General features: G+C 34.8%; 1 protein-coding gene across 1 annotated transcript in view; it reads left to right on the plus strand.

Annotated features, from left to right (window-relative positions):
• The first annotated feature begins 3,535 nt into the window (after positions 1–3,535).
• The window catches only part of LOC117316739 (FMRFamide receptor-like), a 52,320-nt gene continuing 31,711 nt past the window's right edge, over positions 3,536–24,144 (plus strand). The window contains exon 1 of the mRNA XM_033871500.1: positions 3,536–3,725. The gene's annotated coding sequence lies outside the window, so the exon portion shown is untranslated. The remainder of the gene's footprint in view (positions 3,726–24,144) is intronic.

The raw sequence follows: 24,144 nt of genomic DNA on the forward strand, positions 1-24,144 counted from the left end.
TGGTGTCGGCCCTGCTTGGGTGTTGGAATTCTACCTGGTGTCGGCCCTGCTTGGGTGTGGGAATTCTACCTGGTGTCGGCCCTGCTTGGGTGTGGGAATTCTACCTGGTGTCGGCCCTGCTTGGGTGTGGGAATTCTACCTGGTGTCGGCCCTGCTTGGGTGTTGGAATTCTACCTGGTGTCGGGCCTGCTTGGGTGTGGGAATTCTACCTGGTGTCGGCCCTGCTTGGGTGTGGGAATTCTACCTGGTGTCGGCCCTGCTTGGGTGTGGGAATTCTACCTGGTGTCGGCCCTGCTTGGGTGTGGGAATTCTACCTGGTGTCGGCCCTGCTTGGGTGTGGGAATTCTCACTGGTGTCGGCCCTGCTTGGGTGTGGGAATTCTCACTGGTGTCGGCCCTGCTTGGGTGTAGGAATTCTACCTGGTGTCGGGCCTGCTTGGGTGTTGGAATTCTACCTGGTGTCGGCCCTGCTTGGGTGTTGGAATTCTACCTGGTGTCGGGCCTGCTTGGGTGTGGGAATTCTACCTGGTGTCGGCCCTGCTTGGGTGTTGGAATTCTACCTGGTGTCGGGCCTGCTTGGGTGTGGGAATTCTACCTGGTGTCAGCCCTGCTTGGGTGTTGGAATTCTACCTGGTGTCAGTCCTGCTTGGGTGTGGGAATTCTACCTGGTGTCGGCCCTGCTTGGGTGTGGGAATTCTACCTGGTGTCAGTCCTGCTTGGGTGTGGGAATTCTACCTGGTGTCAGCCCTGCTTGGGTGTTGGAATTCTACCTGGTGTCAGTCCTGCTTGGGTGTGGGAATTCTACCTGGTGTCGGCCCTGCTTGGGTGTGGGAATTCTACCTGGTGTCAGTCCTGCTTGGGTGTGGGAATTCTACCTGGTGTCGGCCCTGCTTGGGTGTGGGAATTCTACCTGGTGTCGGCCCTGCTTGGGTGTGGGAATTCTACCTGCTGACCCTATTGCACGATTTATAAGAGGCGACTTATTTACGGATCTGTTCCTTTTTTCAAACTAACTTTCTTTTTCCTAATGTCTCCCTTGATACTGCCTCGTTTTTGTCGAGCCTTCGCCACTCAGATGAAGGCTTTGAGCCCTTCCCCTAGCCAAGACGTAGCAGAGTTTATAAGTTATAAGCGCTCGGAAGTTTGGGAATAGGACGGCTGTTTCGCTCGTTGTTCATAACGAGGTGCCCTGCTGCCTATCGTCAGCAGCATTTGTAGCGAGGTTTCATGTCCGCGCTATAACAGGACACAAATACAAACATACCTTCGCCTTCCAACATTACGGTGGCTGATTTGTAACATTTCGTCCTTTGGTCTTTTTGCGTCAAAAAGACAAAAATAAAACGGGGCGAAAAGACGAAAACTAACGAACCTTATTTTTTTCCTACGAATTATCATTCACGAAACGACAAAATAAATGCACCTTAATTAGCGACTTGAATTCACGTCTTTTCGGGTTTCGAAAAGACGAGAATTAAAGTCACTTATTCGCGTACGATGTTTAGTCTTTTCGGGACGAAAAGTCGAAATAACAAAATGGCACAAATCAGCCACCGTACAAAATACAGCCGTTCTAGCCACATGCTCGCGGGAGAAGCCATTGCTAAATCACCACTGTTGAATCAAAGACCAGACATTGCTGCCCTGTTGTAATCTTACCGTTTTAAAACTGTTTACATGTTGCTAAAATGACACTAAACGATTGCTCAGAGTTATTACACCTGCTTAAATCGCCGTGGCTTTGAGGGAAACTTAGGATGGTAGGATTACCTTCAAATTTACCTCCTGTCAAAACGTTGTGGAAAAATTATATAGGCAGGGTTTTGTTCATGATATGATGAAATCAGTTTGTTGCCAAATACATCAGATTGTGTTGGTCACGACCTACATATGTCATTCAACCGTGTCTGAAGTCAATCGAGTGTAAACTTGTTTATCGTATTCGATCACTGTTAAATCTGGAAACACCCTGCCCATTTAAACATAAAAGTTCTTCAACGAGAGACGGTTGATCGACCTAGCTGTATCGCTCTACAGGGTAATTCCTCATGCTCACCAAATATCCAAATATCTAATTTAAAAATAGTTCATTATTAATAATCATCTATCTTTTATTTCCCCCTTTACGGAGATAAATGTTACATGAAAATGGCAAGATATTTACTATATTCAAAAGGAATTTTAAAAAATATTGAATAATTTGCGATATGAGATTATGTCAGACAGTCTGTATAATGATTGAAAATCCAACACAAGCGACTCGACTATCGAATCACTAGTCCATCACGGGTAGTTACCACGATCAAGTCAAGATCACGTGACTTGTCTGTTGACTTTATTGTCGATTTCTACTGCTCTCTTTTTATTGTTTATTGTACTGTTATATGTTGAGTAGAAGTTTATATAATTATAGAACCTGTAAATAATCATATCTACATGTACACATGTTAGCTAATTTGCTAATAATTAGATGGACCTCGGTTATCTAAACAACTTGGATGTTATCTATACCATGTTCATGTAATACTGGTTGTATCCAATTATCTTTGTGTAGTTATAATTAATGTGGAGTTTACATGTAGACTTCAGGTCACGAACCCCATAACCATATTAAGTTAGGGGAAATCTATCTGTCCGGCCAATGCACATCATGATCATATAAAAGAGTAGCCTTCCAGGCCAAACTATGGTCATTCCTACCCGTCTGCACGGACACGTCGGTCCTTCGGCCGTGCTTTGCACGGACAGGTCGCTCCTCCCGTTTGCGAACGGACACATCATATACCTACCTGCATCAATAAACAGAGGAACCACCAATCTACGAATTCGTCATAACTACTACAACTCCACTACTACACATCTATACTACACAAATACTCTAAGAAGATTGTTATATTTTATTATTTTTTATAACTTTGAAGCCGACCATCCGGATCGAGCGTGTTTGTCCTTCTCTGTTTCCATACATCGCCGCTGTTCCTACTATTATTTACCCGACCTACGGCCACATGAATTTTCAGTCAGATTTAGGATTTTATTAACACGTCTATGTTCCTTTTTATATTGAACCTTTATCCTTCTGATAATGGAATCTGTGAAAGAAATGACACAAACTTTGATTAAGCTGTCTGAGATCATATTGACAAATCCGGATTTTTCAGTCTCCTGTCGCGTAACTAACATCGACCTTCCGATGAACATGCCCCAGGTTTTCTACAGACACCCAGAGATTGAGCCGTAACGACTCAGACAAATTCTCACAATATGTTATAAACCATGAACCATAACAGATAAATTAGATCACGTGCCTAAAAGCATTTCAATTTACAAAAGGTCGCGATTCATTGACTCGGTGATTGTGCGAGTATCAGAGAAAATGATTGCAAGCAAAATATTTCAGAGCTGCGCATGATAGGTCGTGAAATATATTCGCAAGAAATTTTTTTTTTTCGGAACTAAAATCATTTCAATTTACAAAAGGACCCGATTCATCCATTCGGTAATTGTGCGAGTATCGGAGAAAAGTTGTATAGAAAGCAAAATATTTTAGAGCTGTGCATGAAAGGTCGTGAAGCATATTCGCGAGAATATCTCTCGTTTTTATAGGAACACGCCCAATCAGACAGGAGTATTATTTGTACTGCGGTATCGACTATGGATCCAGTAGCATTTGTTTCACTACCAGACATAGGTGTTTAGGACGACATGCCTCGGATCCAAACAAATGTAAGTACATGTTCTGATACAACTTGCTGTATATAACAATATTTTCATTAAACGTATGCTTGTATGATAGTACATGTATATAATTGCCATAGCCTTTATACTACTGTAAAACTAAAGCGTCTAACTGAAACTGTAGCGACGATGTCTACTTTCTATTTACGCTACAGCGGGACATTGTCAATACATAATTAAACTTGGTAATAGTTGATCTCGATGGCCTGTCTTGAATGTCGTAATAAAACATTACAATCACAAAAACGAATAAAAACAACAAACGAAGTATATCTCAGCAAGCCTCAGCTGTGTTGGACAAGGGAGTGGTTTGCCGAAACAGTTCCTTGATAAAAACGTACTGGTGGTATATGATTTTTCACACATTAAGATTTAAATGATACTGGTATTGATGGAAAGGTAAAATGTACAAAAAGGTCGTGTGTAGGATAGACTCCGCAAAGTAGTTATAACATAATGAACGTTATCTTCTACATCTCATAAACCTTAACCTTCTAAGTCCGCGCCGGGTATTACCTGTAGTAGTGACCGGAACCACGTGACGTGGTACCTGGTACAGCCTGCTATACAGTAACATCTCTATCTTAGGAATGATAACACACTTTTAACACCTAGGCCATAGACTCTCTCCATATGACACTCTGTTTTAATACGCGGAATACATTTGCGTGATATAGGTTCATTCAATTCTTCAATCAATGCAGGACAAAGATATTATTAATTAATAAACAATTTAAGTTTGAATGAATTTTGACTAATAATAAAAGACGAACAATAAGTCCAATGTTTTGTTACTGTAGCAACCTGGCTACCATAGTTACCTAACTTAGCAACTCATGAATAACTATCGAGGTAGCGAGAACGAAATGAGAGAAAATAATGGGATATCATTGACTAGTTTTAAAGCATTCATGTTGATTATTATAACGCATTGATATTTGTTTGTATGTGTATATGTACATCTGTACTATCATTAAAGGTGAATTGTACTCTCTTATAAATAAACCTACTTACCTGAGTTATACTGCAAATAAAAACGTATATAAGGGTTGGGGTTAGGGTTAGTCCTATGAGAACGTTTGAGAAGTGACATGCCCCGCATCTACTTTAAAAACGCTCATTATAAGGTAAAGGGAACCCATGCGTATAGCTATCAACGCTATATAACCGAATATACGAAATATATCTTAAAACATGTTTACCTTTTAAAGTGCATTTTAATAGCTTTCGTCGTGTTCTCACGTTCAATTTCTCTGAAATGATAATCTAAAATTGATATAAACAACTGCATCTGTGTGAATAACAACATTAAATATAGATGTTTGTAGTAAATAAACTAAGTAAATACCGAATGGGGAATTCAGAACAAAGACTGCGTCATGTGCTGTTGTGCAAATCTGGACGTGTCATTGATATAGGGGCAAACAAGGATGGAAAGCCAAAAGGGAATTAATTGGCTAAACAGTTCATAATTTTATCTTGCATGTACTGTAACAAGCATTTTCAGTCGCTTAAAAGAGCTGTTATCAGCCCGTAACATAGAAAATGACATCGCTGTTTGTAACGTCGCTTTTGATTGGCTGTTACAGCGGCGTCATAGTTTCCAAGAGAAAAGTTGATTTCTACAGGGATCACGACTAGTAAACGTTTTGTCGGCCATTATTTTTTCTTGCGTTAATATAAACATTTGTCGACCTTTCTTCTTTTTTTCTCTTGGTTTTTCGGAACTTTATACATGTATTTTAACAAATTGTCGATTTTATTTCAAGAATATATTATATACCTGATAACCTTAATTTCTCATTGTGTGTTTTCCCTTTCTCGTTAGTAACATCACTGCTTACTCAAATTAAATGTCATAGTTGACTTGATATGACTTTAGTTTCTGGTAGATGTCGCAGTTACTACGGATATTTTTCAATTATTATCTCTAAATACAGGACGTTGGCAGTGAAAAACAATTAAATTGGGCTGTATGGTCGTAACACTTCCAGCAGCCGTGATGCATGCCCTCAAGTTAAAAAGTCGATGCGACTCTAATCGGGTTAGATATAAACGTGATCGAGTTTATTATTATAACGACATAGTGTGGTATTGTGGGGATCATTAACATCGCACTACAGGTAAGTTTTATAGAATTTGTCAGTGTGTTCACCGTCAATATTGTACTGTAAGTTAATGTTAAAAGATTACGAAGGAGGGTGCCATTTTTTTAGTTTTTTTTAGATTGAAGGTGGTAGACACTGTCAGCGAACTTTAAGCTTCCGAGGCTTTTCATAACCTGTGTGTCGCGTTTTGATTAATTTGAATAGGGGATACTTTTTTTTTTTTTTTTTTTTAATATTTCAAATTTTGAAATTTATTCATTTTTTGTTCTTTTGCATCACTCGGGTGGGGTTTTGATTTCATTTCGACCTGTTCATTATATCTTGATACAAGACTGGATACTCGTGTTATAACTCGTTTACTAATAAGTCAGGAATTTATAGATATTTTAAATGACCAAGACAAAGATAAATCATACTTCATGATGTGATATCTGTGTCTTGTCGATACGAGATGAAACTTTATTAAGAACCGGAAATACGGACAAGATTCTTTTTTTTCAGCAAGGACCTATTAATAGATTAGAGAATAGGATACGAACATAGTGAAACCCGTGTTTTTAATGGTTAAACCATACAAAAACTTGTGTATTAAATGGTTACACCATACAAAAACTCGTGTATTTAATGGCTTAACTATACAAACACTCGTGTATTTAATGGTTAAACCATACAAAAACCCGTGTATTTAATGGCTTAACTATACAAAACCCCGTAAATTCATTGGCTGAACAATACAAAAACTCGTGTATTTAATGGTTAAACCATACAAAAAGTCGTGTATTTAATGTTAAACCATACAAAAACCCGTGTATTTAATGGTTAAACCATACAAAAACTCGTGTATTTAATGGTTAAACCATACAAAACTCGTGTATTTAATGGTTTAACATACAAAAACTCGTGTATTTAATGTTAAACCATACAAAAACCCGTGAATTTAATGGTTAAACCATACAAAAACACGTGTATTTAATGGTTAAACCATACAAAACTCGTGTATTTAATGTTAAACCATACAAAAACTCGTGTATTTAATGTTAAACCATACAACAACCCGTGTATTTAATGGTTAAACCATACAAAAACCCGTGAATTTAATGTTTAAACCATACAAAAACTCGTGTATTTAATGTTAAACCATACAAAAACTCGTGTATTTAATGGTTAAACCATACAAAACTCGTCTATTTAATGGTTAAACCATACAAAAACTCGTGTATTTAATGGTTAAACCATACAAAAAGTCGTGTATTTAATGTTAAACCATACAAAAACCCGTGTATTTAATGGTTAAACCATACAAAAACTCGTGTATTTAATGGTTAAACCATACAAAAAGTCGTGTATTTAATGTTAAACCATACAAAAACCCGTGTATTTAATGGTTAAACCATACAAAAACTCGTGTATTTAATGTTTAAACCATACAAAAACTCGTGTATTTAATGTTAAACCATACAAAAACCCGTGTATTTAATGGTTAAACCATACAAAAACTCGTGTATTTAATGGTTAAACCATACAAAAACTCGTGTATTTAATGGTTAAACCATACAAAAAGTCGTGTATTTAATGGCTAAACCATACAATAACCTGTGTATTTAATGGTTAAACCATACAAAAACTCGTGTATTTAATGTTAAACCATACAAAAACCCGTGTATTTAATGGTTAAACCATACAAAAACTCGTGTATTTAATGGTTAAACCATACAAAACTCGTGTATTTAATGGTTTAACATACAAAAACTCGTGTATTTAATGTTAAACCATACAAAAACCCGTGAATTTAATGGTTAAACCATACAACAACCCGTGTATTTAATGGTTAAACCATACAAAAACACGTGTATTTAATGGTTAAACCATACAAAACTCGTGTATTTAATGTTAAACCATACAAAAACTCGTGTATTTAATGTTAAACCATACAAAAACTCGTGTATTTAATGATTAAACCATACAACAACCCGTGTATTTAATGGTTAAACCATACAAAAACTCGTGTATTTAATGGTTAAACCATACAAAAAGTCGTGTATTTAATGTTAAACCATACAAAAACCCGTGTATTTAATGGTTAAACCATACAAAAACTCGTGTATTTAATGGTTAAACCATACACAAACTCGTGTATTTAATGGTTAAACCATACAAAAACTCGTGTATTTAATGGCTAAACCATACAATAACCTGTGTATTTAATGGTTAAACCATACAATAACCTGTGTATTTAATGTTAAACCATACAACAACCCGTGTATTTAATGGCTAAACCATACAAAAACTCGTCTATTTAATGGTTAAACCATACAAAAACTCGTGTATTTAATGTTAAACCATACAACAACCCGTGTATTTAATGGCTAAACCATACAAAAACTCGTCTATTTAATGGTTAAACCATACAAAAACTCGTGTATTTAATGGTTAAACCATACAAAACTCGTGTATATAATGGCTAAACCATACAAAAACTCGTCTATTTAATGGTTAAACCATACAAAAACTCGTGTATTTAATGGCTTAACTATACAAAAACTCGAGTATTTAATGGCTAAACCATACAAAAACCCGTGTATTTATTGGTTAAACCATACAAAAACCAGTTTATTTAATGGCTAAACCATACAATAACTCGTGTATTTAATGGTTAAACCATACAAAACTCGTGTATTTAATGGTTAAACCATACAAAACTCGTGTATATAATGGCTAAACCATACAAAAACTCGTCTATTTAATGGTTAAACCATACAAAAACTCGTGTATTTAATGGCTTAACTATACAAAAACTCGAGTATTTAATGGCTAAACCATACAAAAACTCGTCTATTTAATGGTTAAACCATACAAAAACCAGTTTATTTAATGGCTAAACCATACAATAACTCGTGTATTTAATTGTTAAACCATACAAAACTCGTGTATTTAATGGTTAAACCATACAAAAACTCGTGTATTTAATGTTTAAACCATACAAAAACTCGTGTATTTAATGGTTAAACCATACAAAAACCCATGTATTAAATGGTTAAACCATACAAAAACTCGTGTATTTAATGATTAAACCATACAACAACCCGTGTATTTAATGGTTAAACCATACAAAAACCAGTTTATTTAATGGCTAAACCATACAAAAACCAGTTTATTTAATGGCTAAACCATACAAAAACTCGTGTATTTAATGGTTAAACCATACAAAAACCCGTCTATTTATTGGCTAAACCATACAAAACTCGTGTATTTAATGGTTAAACCATACAAAAACTCGTGTATTTAATGGTTAAACCATACAAAACTCGTGTATTTATTGGCTAAACCATATAATAACTCGTGTATTTAATGGTTAAACCATACAAAAACTCGTGTATTTAATGGTTAAACCATACAAAAACCCGTGTATTTATTGGTTAAACCATACAAAAACTCCTGTATTTAATGGTTAAACCATACAAAAACCCGTGAATTTAATGTTTAAACCATACAAAAACTCGTGTATTTAATGTTTAAACCATACAAAAACTCGTCTATTTAATGGTTACACCATACAAAAACTCGTGTATTTAATGGTTAAACCATACAAAACTCGTGTATTTAATGTTAAACCATACAAAAACTCGTGTATTTAATGGTTAAACCATACAAAAACCCGTGTATTTAATGTTAAACCATACAAAAACTCGTGTATTTAATGGTTACACCATACAAAAAGTCGTGTATTTAATGTTAAACCATACAAAAACACGTGTATTTAATGGTTAAACCATACAAAAACCCGTGTATTTAATGTTAAACCATACAAAATCTTGTCTATTTAATGGTTACACCATACAAAAAGTCGTGTATTTAATGTTAAACCATACAAAAACACGTGTATTTAATGGTTAAACCATACAAAAACCCGTGTATTTAATGTTAAACCATACAAAATCTTGTCTATTTAATGGTTACACCATACAAAAACCCGTGTATTTAATGGTTAAACCATACAAAAACTCGTGTATTTAATGGTTAAACCATACAAAACTCGTGTATTTAATGTTAAACCATACAAAAAGTCGTGTATTTAATGTTAAACCATACAAAAACACGTGTATTTAATGTTTAAACCATACAAAAACCCGTGCATTTTATGGCTAAACCATACAAAACCCGTGCATTTTATGGCTAAACCATACAAAAACTCGTGTATATAATGGTTACACCATACAAAAACCCGTGTATTTAATGGCTCAACTATACAAAAACTCGTGTATATAATGGTTACACCATACAAAAACCCGTGCATTTTATGGCTAAACCATACAAAAACCCGTGTATTTAATGGTTAAACCATACAAAAACTCGTGTATATAATGGCTAAACCATACAAAAACCCGTGTATATAATGTTAAACCATACAAAAACTCGTGTATTTAATGATTAAACCATACAACAACCCGTGTATTTAATGGTTAAACCATACAAAAACTCGTGTATTTAATGGTTAAACCATACAAAAAGTCGTGTATTTAATGTTAAACCATACAAAAACCCGTGTATTTAATGGTTAAACCATACAAAAACTCGTGTATTTAATGGTTAAACCATACACAAACTCGTGTATTTAATGGTTAAACCATACAAAAACTCGTGTATTTAATGGCTAAACCATACAATAACCTGTGTATTTAATGGTTAAACCATACAATAACCTGTGTATTTAATGTTAAACCATACAACAACCCGTGTATTTAATGGCTAAACCATACAAAAACTCGTCTATTTAATGGTTAAACCATACAAAAACTCGTGTATTTAATGTTAAACCATACAACAACCCGTGTATTTAATGGCTAAACCATACAAAAACTCGTCTATTTAATGGTTAAACCATACAAAAACTCGTGTATTTAATGGTTAAACCATACAAAACTCGTGTATATAATGGCTAAACCATACAAAAACTCGTCTATTTAATGGTTAAACCATACAAAAACTCGTGTATTTAATGGCTTAACTATACAAAAACTCGAGTATTTAATGGCTAAACCATACAAAAACCCGTGTATTTATTGGTTAAACCATACAAAAACCAGTTTATTTAATGGCTAAACCATACAATAACTCGTGTATTTAATGGTTAAACCATACAAAACTCGTGTATTTAATGGTTAAACCATACAAAACTCGTGTATATAATGGCTAAACCATACAAAAACTCGTCTATTTAATGGTTAAACCATACAAAAACTCGTGTATTTAATGGCTTAACTATACAAAAACTCGAGTATTTAATGGCTAAACCATACAAAAACTCGTCTATTTAATGGTTAAACCATACAAAAACCAGTTTATTTAATGGCTAAACCATACAATAACTCGTGTATTTAATTGTTAAACCATACAAAACTCGTGTATTTAATGGTTAAACCATACAAAAACTCGTGTATTTAATGTTTAAACCATACAAAAACTCGTGTATTTAATGGTTAAACCATACAAAAACCCATGTATTAAATGGTTAAACCATACAAAAACTCGTGTATTTAATGATTAAACCATACAACAACCCGTGTATTTAATGGTTAAACCATACAAAAACCAGTTTATTTAATGGCTAAACCATACAAAAACCAGTTGATTTAATGGCTAAACCATACAAAAACTCGTGTATTTAATGGTTAAACCATACAAAAACCCGTCTATTTATTGGCTAAACCATACAAAACTCGTGTATTTAATGGTTAAACCATACAAAAACTCGTGTATTTAATGGTTAAACCATACAAAACTCGTGTATTTATTGGCTAAACCATATAATAACTCGTGTATTTAATGGTTAAACCATACAAAAACTCGTGTATTTAATGGTTAAACCATACAAAAACCCGTGTATTTATTGGTTAAACCATACAAAAACTCCTGTATTTAATGGTTAAACCATACAAAAACCCGTGAATTTAATGTTTAAACCATACAAAAACTCGTGTATTTAATGTTTAAACCATACAAAAACTCGTCTATTTAATGGTTACACCATACAAAAACTCGTGTATTTAATGGTTAAACCATACAAAACTCGTGTATTTAATGTTAAACCATACAAAAACTCGTGTATTTAATGGTTAAACCATACAAAAACCCGTGTATTTAATGTTAAACCATACAAAAACTCGTGTATTTAATGGTTACACCATACAAAAAGTCGTGTATTTAATGTTAAACCATACAAAAACACGTGTATTTAATGGTTAAACCATACAAAAACCCGTGTATTTAATGTTAAACCATACAAAATCTTGTCTATTTAATGGTTACACCATACAAAAAGTCGTGTATTTAATGTTAAACCATACAAAAACACGTGTATTTAATGGTTAAACCATACAAAAACAGGTGTATTTAATGTTAAACCATACAAAATCTTGTCTATTTAATGGTTACACCATACAAAAACCCGTGTATTTAATGGTTAAACCATACAAAAACTCGTGTATTTAATGGTTAAACCATACAAAACTCGTGTATTTAATGTTAAACCATACAAAAAGTCGTGTATTTAATGTTAAACCATACAAAAACACGTGTATTTAATGTTTAAACCATACAAAAACCCGTGCATTTTATGGCTAAACCATACAAAACCCGTGCATTTTATGGCTAAACCATACAAAAACTCGTGTATATAATGGTTACACCATACAAAAACCCGTGTATTTAATGGCTCAACTATACAAAAACTCGTGTATATAATGGTTACACCATACAAAAACCCGTGCATTTTATGGCTAAACCATACAAAAACCCGTGTATTTAATGGTTAAACCATACAAAAACTCGTGTATATAATGGCTAAACCATACAAAAACCCGTGTATATAATGGTTAAACCATACAAAAACTCGTGTATTTAATGGTTAAACCATACAAAACTCAGGTATTTCATGGTAAACCCTACAAAACCAGTGTATTTAATGGTTAAACCATACAAAAACCAGTGTATTTAATGTTTAAACCATACAAAAACTCGTGTATTTAATGGCTTAACTATATAAAAAAAAAAGGAAATTCATTGGCTGAACAATACAAAAACTCGTGTATTTCATGGTTAAACCATACAAAAACTCGTGTATTTAATGGCTTAACTATATAAAAAAAAAAAGTAAATTCATTGGCTGAACAATACAAAAACTCGTGTATTTAATGGTTAAACCATACAAAACCCATGTATTTAATGGTTAAACCATACAAAACTCGTGTATTTAATGGGTAAACCATACAAAACTCGTGTATTTAATGGGTAAACCATACAAAACCCATGTATTTAATGGTTAAACCATACAAAAACCCGCATATTTAATGGTTAAACCATACAAAACTCGTGTATTTAATGGATTAACCATACAAAAACCCGTGTATTTAATGGTTAAACCATACAAAAACTCGTGTATTTAATGGTTAAACCATACAAAAGCTCGTGTATTTAATGGCTTAACTATATAAAAAAAAGTAAATTCATTGGCTGAACAATACAAAAACTTGTGTATTTAATGGATTAACCATACAAAAACTCGTGTATTTTATCGTAAACCATACAAAACTCATGTATTTCATGGTAAACCATACAAAAACTCGTGTATTTAATGGTTAAACAATACAAAAACTCGTGTATTTAATGGTAAACCATACAAAAACTCGTGTATTTTATGGTAAACCATACAAAACTCATGTATTTCATGGTAAACTATACAAAAACCCGTGTATTTAATGGTTAAACCATACAAAAACTCGTGTATTTAATGGCTAAACCTACAAAAAGCTGTGTATTTAATTGCTAAACCATACAAGACTCGTGTATTTAATGGATAAACCATCCAAAAACACGTGTGTTCGAGTATATACGAGGGGGATGGCGATGAAAAGTCCTTAACATATCATAACTTAGTGTTGTATTGATGATATCAATATAATAACTTAGTGTTGTATTGATGATATCAATATAATAACTTAGTGTTGTATTGATGATATCATTATAATAACTTAGTGTTGTATTGATGACATCAATATAATAACTTAGTGTTGTATTGATGATATCAATATCATAACTTAATTAGTGTTGTATTGATGACATCAATATAATAACTTAGTGTTGTATTGATGACATCAATATAATAACTTAGTGTTGTATTGATGATATCAATATAATAACTTAGTGTTGTATTGATGATATCAATATAATAACTGAGTGTTGTATTGATGATATCAATATAATAACTTAGTGTTGTATTGATGATACCAATATAATAACTTAGTGTTGTATTGATGATATCAATATAATAACTTAGTGTTGTATTGATGATATCAATATAATAACTTAGTGTTGTACTGATGATATCAATATAATAACTTAGTGATGTATTGATGATATCAATATGATAACTTAGTGTTGTATTGATGATATCAATATAATAACTTAGTGTTGTATTGATGACATCAATATAATAACTTAGTGTTGTATTGATGATATCAATATAATAACTTAGTGTTGTATTGATGACATCAATATAATAACTTAGTGTTGTATTGATGATATCAATATAATAAATTAGTGTTGTATTGATGATATCAATATGATAACTTAGTGTTGTATTGTGTATATCAATATAATAACTTAGTGTTGTATTGATGACATCAATATAATAACTTAGTGTTGTATTGATGATATCAATATTATAACTTAGTGTTGTATTGATGATATAAATATAATAACTTAGTGTTGTATTGATGATATCAATATAATAACTTAGTGTTGTATTGATGATTTCAATATAATAACTTAGTGTTGTATTGATGATATCAATATAATAACTTAGTGTTGTATTGGTGATATCAATATAATAACTTAGTGTTGTATTGGTGATATCAATATAATAACTTAGTGTTGTATTGGTGATATCAATATAATAACTTAGTGTTGTATTGATGATATCAATATAATAACTTAGTGTTGTATTGATGATATCAATATAATAACTTAGTGTTGTATTGATGATATCAATATAATAACTTAGTGTTGTATTGATGATATCAATATAATAATTTAGTGTTGTATTGTGTATATCAATATAATAACTTAGTGTTGTATTGGTGATATCAATATAATAACTTAGTGTTGTATTGATGATATCAATATCATAACTTAGTGTTGTATTGATGATATCAATATAATAACTTAATGTTGTATTGATGATATCAATATAATAACTTAGTGTTGTATTGATGATATCAATATAATAACTTAGTGTTGTATTGATGATATCAATATAATAACTTAGTGTTGTATTGATGATATCAATATAATAACTTAGTGTGGTATTGATGATATCAATATCATAACTTAGTGTTGTATTGATCATATCAATATAATAACTTAGTGTGGTATTGATGATATCAATATAATAACTTAGTGTTGTATTGATCATATCAATATAATAACTTAGTGTTGTATTAAATACTGCTCTATCAAGCAGTACTGGCGATAATAAGAGATTTTTCTGTTTTAAAGGAAACAATAATGAAAACAGACTGATATCACCTGATGACATCAAGGTACATGTTTATAGGTATTGTTTGTCATCGTCTCCGTATTTTGTTTCTTGTGTTGCTTATATTATTAGTCACAATATTCCAAACTCGTCTGTCATTGTCTGAAGGACGGGAAATGTACATCGTTAAGGAGATATCTATAGTTATGTACCACTAAAAACGAATTAGAATAAATATCAGTTTTAAGATATATCAGTATTCATCTGTGGATATTAGCCATCTTAAAAGCTTCATGATTGATTTCGTGATGTATTTTACTTAACGGAAGTAAGTAATTGGGCCATAAACACCAGAACTATGATATATATTGACCGGAGTACAGTAAACATTCCGTGTTAGGAGTAAGGATTTATACATTCTAGTTTGAAAAAAAAGTAAATTGATCTACAAAAGAATAATGTTTCGTAAAATCACACGCTGGATGAAAGTTGAAATGGAAAGTTGATGGCGTCCAGGGTATACTTAAGAAATTTAAACAGTAAATGTAGATGTCTGATAGGTAATGCTTGGTGAAATTACCGTCGAGTGTATTAAATTCCTGCTGTCAGTGAAGGAAACACAAGTAGTTATCGACACCTCGTTAACCAATGGAAATGTAACACCAGCGTACCTGGGGATCAATTGTAAATCAATTTCAAAAATCTATTTCACTTCAGGAACTTTTAAATCAAAATAGAAAATAGATGTACTATAGCAAGATGGGAAAGTAAAATCACTCAAAGACGTCATTCTATATACTTGTCCACTTTTATCAAAGCTAAATCATTTTACAATGATATTACGTTAAAATGTAGGGAGAACAGGATTGTGTGTTTTGGATGTGTAAGCGGTAAGTGATTTGGTTATTATGATCGACATGGTCAGTAAAACAATGTAAACGATGGTAGTTATATAACTCTACAGACTCGCCAAACTTAACTGTATACAATCTTATAGATGGAACCTACTGTTTTTTGTTGTTTTTTTGTTTTGTTTTGTTTTTGTTTTTGTTTTTTGTTGTATTTTTGGGGGTTTTTTTTTTGGGGGGGGGGGGGGGGGGGGGGAATGCGGAATTTATCTATAGTGTATATTGATTTTCATGTCAAGGTTACTTGACACAAACAAACAAATTGAAATTATTTTAAAAATAAAAGTAAAATATAAGCAAAAATATATTTGCACCCTATAAAAAGTAGATGGTTTAGACGAGGTGTTGCGAATGGTGATTTACTCGTCTTCTGCTCCATCGATGACACTCGGGTTATGTCGCGTCCTTACGTTGAGCACCAGGCGGAACCACAAGGTTTATGAACGAGCCCATTAAAAGGGAAGTTCGATTAAGACATCAGTTTGTATAACTCCGTATACTTTCAATAATGTACACTTTGCATATAGATATCTAAATTATCTCTACTCGAAGCTACTTTCACGGTAAAACAGTTGACATTTTCCATCATCGTGTCGGCGAGAACATGCCGCCGCGGGACATCTTGATAATCCTGTCTTACACAAATATGTTTTCTTAGTCCACGCTGTCCATCCACAGAGGCCAAATGTCCAGACAATGTAATAATGAAAAAGACATTTACGTCCTATCTATATATCCACATTGTGGAAACTGTATCAGAAAATCAGCTTAAGCGACACCGCAGACAATTATTATTAAGCGATTCCCAAGGCTGTTCGTGCCATTGTCAGACAAATACATTCAAAGATTATAAAAAAAAAAAAAACAATGGAAACTACTGTTTTAATATAATATACCCGCGGTCGATTTCTTTCCAAACTTTGTTGTTTCCCTTCGTACACATAATTGACATATAAACCATTGGTACAAGTATCAATGATCGTTAAAACATTTTGCAAAAACTTATCGAAGTAGATTAGTTTTATTTCTAAACATTGCAGATAGTCTCCGAGACCGCCTACCTATATATTAAAGTGTCAATAAAATGAAAAAGTATTAAAAGAAGGGCAATTGAAAACAGGAATAGGACGGGATGAGCCGCTGTTTGTCGTTGTATGACTCGTCAGTGATGTTAGGGAAATCGTACAGCTGTTTGGTCCTTCTAGGACTCGTCAGTGATGTTAGGGACATCATACAGCTGTTTGTCACTTTAGGACTTGTCAGTGATGTTAGGGACATCATACAGCTGTTTGGTCTTTCTAGGAACCGTCATTGATGTTAGGGACATCATACAACTGTTTGGTCCTTCTAGGACCCGTCAGTGATGTTAGGGACATCATACAGCTGTTTGGTCCTTCTAGGACCCGTCAGTGATGTTAGGGACATCATACAGCTGTTTGGTCCTTCTAGGACTCGTCAGTGATGTTAGGGACATCATACAGCTGTTTGTCCTTCTAGGACTCGTTAGTGATGTTAGAGACATCATACAGCTGTTTGGTCCTTGTAGGACTCGTCAGTGATGTTAGGGACATCATACAGCTGTTTGGTCCTTCTAGGACCCGTCATTGATGTTAGGGACATCATACAGCTGGTTCATCCTTCTATGACTTGTCAGTGATGTTAGGGACATCATACAGCTGGTTCATCCTTCTAGGACTTGTCAGTGATGTTAGGGACATCATACAGCTTTTGTCATTTTAGGACTTGTCAGTGATGTTAGGGACATCATACAGCTGTTTGGTCTTTCTAGGACCCGTCATTGATGTTAGGGACATAATACAGCTGTTTCGTCCTTCTAAGACTTGTCAGTGATGTTAGGGACATCATACAGCTGGTTCATCCTTCTATGACTTGTCAGTGATGTTAGGGACATCATACAGCTGGTTCATCCTTCTAGGACTTGTCAGTGATGTTAGGGACATCATACAGCTGTCTCATCCTTCTAGGACTCGTCAGTGATGTTATAGGGACACCATACAGCTGTTGGTCTTTCTAGGACTCGTCAGTGATGTTAGGGACACCATACAGCTGTTGGTCTTTCTAGGACTCGTCAGTGATGTTAGGGACATCATACAGCTGTTTCGTCCTTCTATGACTCGTTAGTGATGCTATGGACATCGTACAGCTGTTTGTCTTTCTGGAACTCCCATGTAATGTTAGGGATTCCATACAGCTGTACGTCCTTCTGGAACTCGGGGGTCAAAGGGCAAAACTTAGAACAAGAGAAAAATAGGAAAAATCAAACTGGAACTAAATAGATAGAATTGATATTATGAACTAAGCCTTCATTACTTCAATAACTTGATTTCTAAATGGAGTTATTAAAAAGAATATTTGTTGATAATTCGGTGTCAGTGACTGTTATTCAACGTTTGAAATTGTCTTTACGAAAATACAAAGTCATCTTCGTAAAGGCATGAATTGCATTTTATAAAAAGTTATTGAATTTGTCTTCCGATTTTTTTCCCGATGCCAATGGTATGTCTGTATATTTTCGATAATAACCTCGAGTCAAGATAGCCAGTATGAAAAAGCTTAAGATATGTGAAAAAGATTTTATTTAATATGATTTTCAGAAGCAATTCAAAAAATAAACGATGAATATTGAATATTCAACGAACACACCAAGCGCCTAACTCAATCTACAGATCGCAAACGTAAGTGATATTTTTGAGAAAATAGAGTTTCTCTGCCGTAAACAGACGGTCAGCCACAAGTGTAGGACTTTAATTCATCAATCCTGCAGTGAACAGGACTATGAGGTTACTTCTTTTGAAAAGATTTAAGCAATTTTAAAACATCACATGGATCTATAAACATTTTAAATTATTTCGCAACATAATATGCAATCTGGTTGCGACAAACAATGTATATTTAAGCATTGAACTGTTACCAAATGGTAGTATACAGTCGATATGAATACAATTTGGGTAACAGATAAATAGAATGTCGCCCGTACTTTCCAGAAGGAATAATATAGTCCCTCATGTCGTTATTAATACCAATCACATTAAATGGTTTTTGAACAAATTTGGCGTTATATTATATTTCATATACATTTGAAGATATCGTCAAATTGTTAACAATTGCATACTTTCTGATTGTTTTAAAATAAAGCCGTTTTTATGGCGCAATGATATACGGTTACCATTTAGAAGTGATGCGGCTTTGAACCGGTATTGCACAGGACAGACTCGATTCCTCGGAAACACTTCTGTTTCTATCGACTGAATTTACGTTATTTTTGGAGAAATATCAGCTCTTAAATTCTAAATGAAAGTCGTCTTGACAGTAGGTGAAAACGATTCCAAGGATATTTCTTTCGAAACCGATTCCAGTATAACCCGTCACATCAGAATCGCTAATTTAGCAGACGATGTTCAACTTCACAGGGACTCGATTTTGGAGTAAAGTAGGTCTTTTACATCAGTGAATAACCACATAAATATAATTCAGTATGCATACACAACCGATTTATTTTATAAATGCTGGACTTTTCCTACACTGACCGAATCACTGTAAATTGTAGTATACAGTCTAATGAATACAATTTGGTTTACTAACGACATATAGGCAAATGCAACACAGAATGTAAATATAGAACTGTATTATACAGCGATCACGTGATTCGGGGCTCCTCAATGATCCTAGGGGTCAAATGTGTGGAAATGTGAAGGGGAGTGTTGGGAATTAAAATATGCATGACTGAATGCTTGATTAAACCAAGGAGGTACATTGACATCATATTTACATTCTGTGTTGTATTTGCCTATATGTCGTTAGTAAACCAAATTGTATTCATGAGACTGTATACTACAATTTACAGTGATTCGGTCAGTGTAGGAATACAGCCCCAGGTGTTGCTGGTCAAAACAATGGCCGCCAGTTACTTTCGGCCTGGAAAGATTTCGAATGCTAGCATTTATAATCCACCACACAAAAAAAGCAACTTCACAAGTTATGAGAGTAATATTTTATAATTAAAGCAAAATGTAGTCAACACAAAATAACTATAAGCGCCGTTCTTGATCTAAGAATTATCAAATTGTCAATGTCGTCACACTCACAGGAGCTCGTTTCCGAATTTTCAGAAATGTAAGACACGACAACATTAAAAGTCCAGTATTTATATATATAAAAAAAAATAAAAAATCTTGTGAAAAATCGGGAGCATCGACATGGTTTCCGGTTTTGTATGTATTTACTGATGTTAAAGGCCTACTGTGTAAAAATCGAGCCCCTGTGAAGTTGAAAATCGTCTGCTAAGATGCGACTGGTTAGACTTGAATCTTTTTCGAACGAAATATCTTCGGAATCGTTTTCACCTACTGTCAAGACGACTTTCATTTAGAATTTAAGAACTGATATTCTTCTGAAAATAACATAAATCCAGTCGATAGAAACTTTTAAGTATTTCCGAGGAATCGAATCTGTCCTGTGCAATATCCGTTCAAAGCCGCATCACTTCTAAATGTTAACCGTATAGCATTGCGCCGAAAAAACGGCTTGGATTTTAAACGATAGGAAATTATGCAATTGTGAATAATTTGACGATATCTACAAATGTGTGTAAAACCATTGTATGTGTTTGCTATCAATAACGACATGAGGGACTATATTAATCGTTCTGGAAGTTTCGGCTGTTCCGGTATTTGAACCTGATGACGTCAGTGATAGGGGAAGCGGCAAATTTAAACGCGTCTTAAGCTACAGTAAATAACAAAAAAATATGAATGTAAATATAAGCATTGAACTGTGGCCAAATGGTAGTATACAGTCGATATGAATACAATTTGGGTGACAGATAAATATTTCATGTCTCCCTGACGGGCGACATTCTATTTATCTGTCACCCAAATTGTATTCATATCGACTGTATATTACCATTTGGTAACAGTTCAATGCTTAAATAAATACAAAGTATCTGGGTATTTTCTAAACCGGTGGCAATACTAATTAGAACTGACACGTGACCAGATTTCTAACATGTATACTTTTGTTATACCGTTTTATTAACCCTACACCATTAACCGGTTAACATATGATACTGTGTCACCGTTGATACTGCCCTTCATTACACCTCGTAACTTATTACTAGGAGTTGTAAATGGAAGTCGCTAATCCTGTTTAACGGTCCGTATTTTTGGTGGGAAGACTTCAGGTTTGCTAGTTGTCAGTATAATGTGACAGAAAAAGGTGACCTGGTGGGTGTCAGTATAATGTGACAGATAAAGGTGACCTGGTGGGTGTCAGTATAATGTGACATGTGACCTGGTGGGTGTCAGTATAATGTGACAGATAAAGGTGACCTGGTGGGTGTCAGTATAATGTGACAGAGACAGGTGACCTGGTGGGTGTCAGTATAATGTGACATGTGACCTGGTGGGTGTCAGTATAATATGACAGAGACTGGTGACCTGGTGGGTGTCAGTATAATGTGACAGATAAAGGTGACCTGGTGGGTGTCAGTATAATGTGACAGATAAAGGTTACCTGGTGGGTGTCAGTATAATGTGACATGTGACCTGGTGGGTGTCAGTATAATGTGACAGATAAAGGTTACCTGGTGGGTGTCAGTATAATGTGACAGATAAAGGTGACCTGGTGGGTGTCAGTATAATGTGACATGTGACCTGGTGGGTGTCAGTATAATGTGACAGATAAAGGTGACCTGGTGGGTGTCAGTTTAATGTGACAGATAAAGGTGACCTGGTGGGTGTCAGTTTAATGTGACAGATGAAGGTGACCTGGTGGGTGTCAGTATAATGTGACAGAGACTGGTGACCTGGTGGGTGTCAGTATAATGTGACAGATAAAGTTTACCTGGTGGGTGTCAGTATAATGTGAAAGATAAAGGTGACCTGGTGGGTGTCAGTATAATGTGACAGATAAAGGTGACCTTGTGGGTGTCAGTATAATGTGACAGATAAAGGTGACCTGGTGGGTGTCAGTTTAATGTGACATGTGACCTGGTAGGTGTCAGTATAATGTGACAGATAAAGGTGACCTGGTGGGTGTCAGTATAATGTGACAGATAAAGGTGACCTGGTGGGTGTCAGTTTAATGTGACAGATAAAGGTGACCTGGTGGGTGTCAGTATAATGTGACAGATGAAGGTGACCTGGTGGGTGTCAGTATAATGTGACAGATAAAGGTGACCTGGTGGGTGACAGTATAATGTGACAGATAAAGGTGACCTGGTGGGTGTCAGTATAATGTGACAGATGAAGGTGACCTGGTGGGTGTCAGTATAATGTGACAGATAAAGGTGACCTGGTGGGTGTCAGTATAATGTGACAGATAAAGGTGACCTGGTGGGTGTCAGTATAATGTGACAGATAAAGGTGACCTGGTGGGTGTCAGTATAATGTGACAGAGAAAGGTGACCTGGTGGGTGTCAGTATAATGTGAAAGATAAAGGTGACCTGGTGGGTGTCAGTATAATGTGACAGATAAAGGTGACCTGGTGGGTGTCAGTATAATGTGACAGATAAAGGTGACCTGGTGGGTGTCAGTATAATGTGACAGAGAAAGGTGACCTGGTGGGTGTCAGTATAATGTGACAGATAAAGGTGACCTGGTGGGTGTCAGTATAATGTGACAGATAAAGGTGACCTGGTGGGTGTCAGTGTAATGTTACAGATAAAGGTGACCTGGTGGGTGTCAGTGTAATGTGACAGAGAATGGTGACCTGGTGGGTGTCAGTATAATGTGACAGATAAAGGTGACCTGCTGGGTGTCAGTATAATGTGACAGATAAAGGTGACCTGGTGGGTGTCAGTTTAATGTGACAGATAAAGGTGACCTGGTGGGTGTCAGTATAATGTGACACATAAAGGTGACCTGGTGGGTGTCAGTATAATGTCACAGATAAAGGTGACCTGGTGGGTGTCAGTATAATGTGAGAGATAAAGGTGACCTGGTGGGTGTCAGTATAATGTGACAGATAAAGGTGACCTGGTGGGTGTCAGTATAATGTAACAGAGACAGGTGACCTGGTGGGTGACAGTATAATGTGACAGATAAAGGTGACCTGGTGGGTGTCAGTATAATGTGACAGAGAAAGGTGACTTGGTGGGTGTCTTCGCCAGTATGTTTCGGTGAGATAGCGCTATAAATTTCACGCTATCACAAGGAGACAAACACGAAAAGCCTCCAAAAGCACAAGCTCAACACACGCATGTTTTTCACACACAGGGTAGGCCATCCTTGGAATTGTGAAACTTTATTAAAGATATATAACAAGGCATGGTTTAAGCGACAAACGAAAAACAACCTAGTATAAACAATGTATTTCAAAACGTTTATATATATATATATATTCTACGTTATACACGATGTGCAGCAAATTAATTGAGAGCAAATGTCTGAATTTGTCCTGATATTGATTGTAAACAAAAAAAGACAAATCCTCTGTCTACAGAAGACGAGAATTTACATAACTGCCGCGTGCTTTATTCTACCAATATAAGTGTACCTGTTACCAACGAATTACAAACAGTACGACAGCTAACGGCCGATTTTGTTTAATATGTAAAAAGTCAACCCCGGTATTTTCGTTAAGTAAGCCATCTGATTTGTAAACGTGAAATAGAACACAACTCTGTGTCGTATGTTTAAGGATTCGTCGGCTTTATGTGTCAGTCAGAGGAAGGTTTATCTTTTATGTCCTAGAATTTGTTTTATGTATAGTGTTGTTTCAGCATCAGTTAGCGGTGCAAAAAACAACAATAAATACCGACATAATAACGAGATAACTCGAAACTAAAATCGATTAAACTACATTTTGTAGGGCAACGTATAAACTGTATTGGAACTCC

Source organism: Pecten maximus, chromosome 18 (assembly GCF_902652985.1).
Source record: "Pecten maximus chromosome 18, xPecMax1.1, whole genome shotgun sequence".
In the NCBI taxonomy this organism is placed as follows: Eukaryota; Metazoa; Mollusca; class Bivalvia; order Pectinida; family Pectinidae; genus Pecten; species Pecten maximus.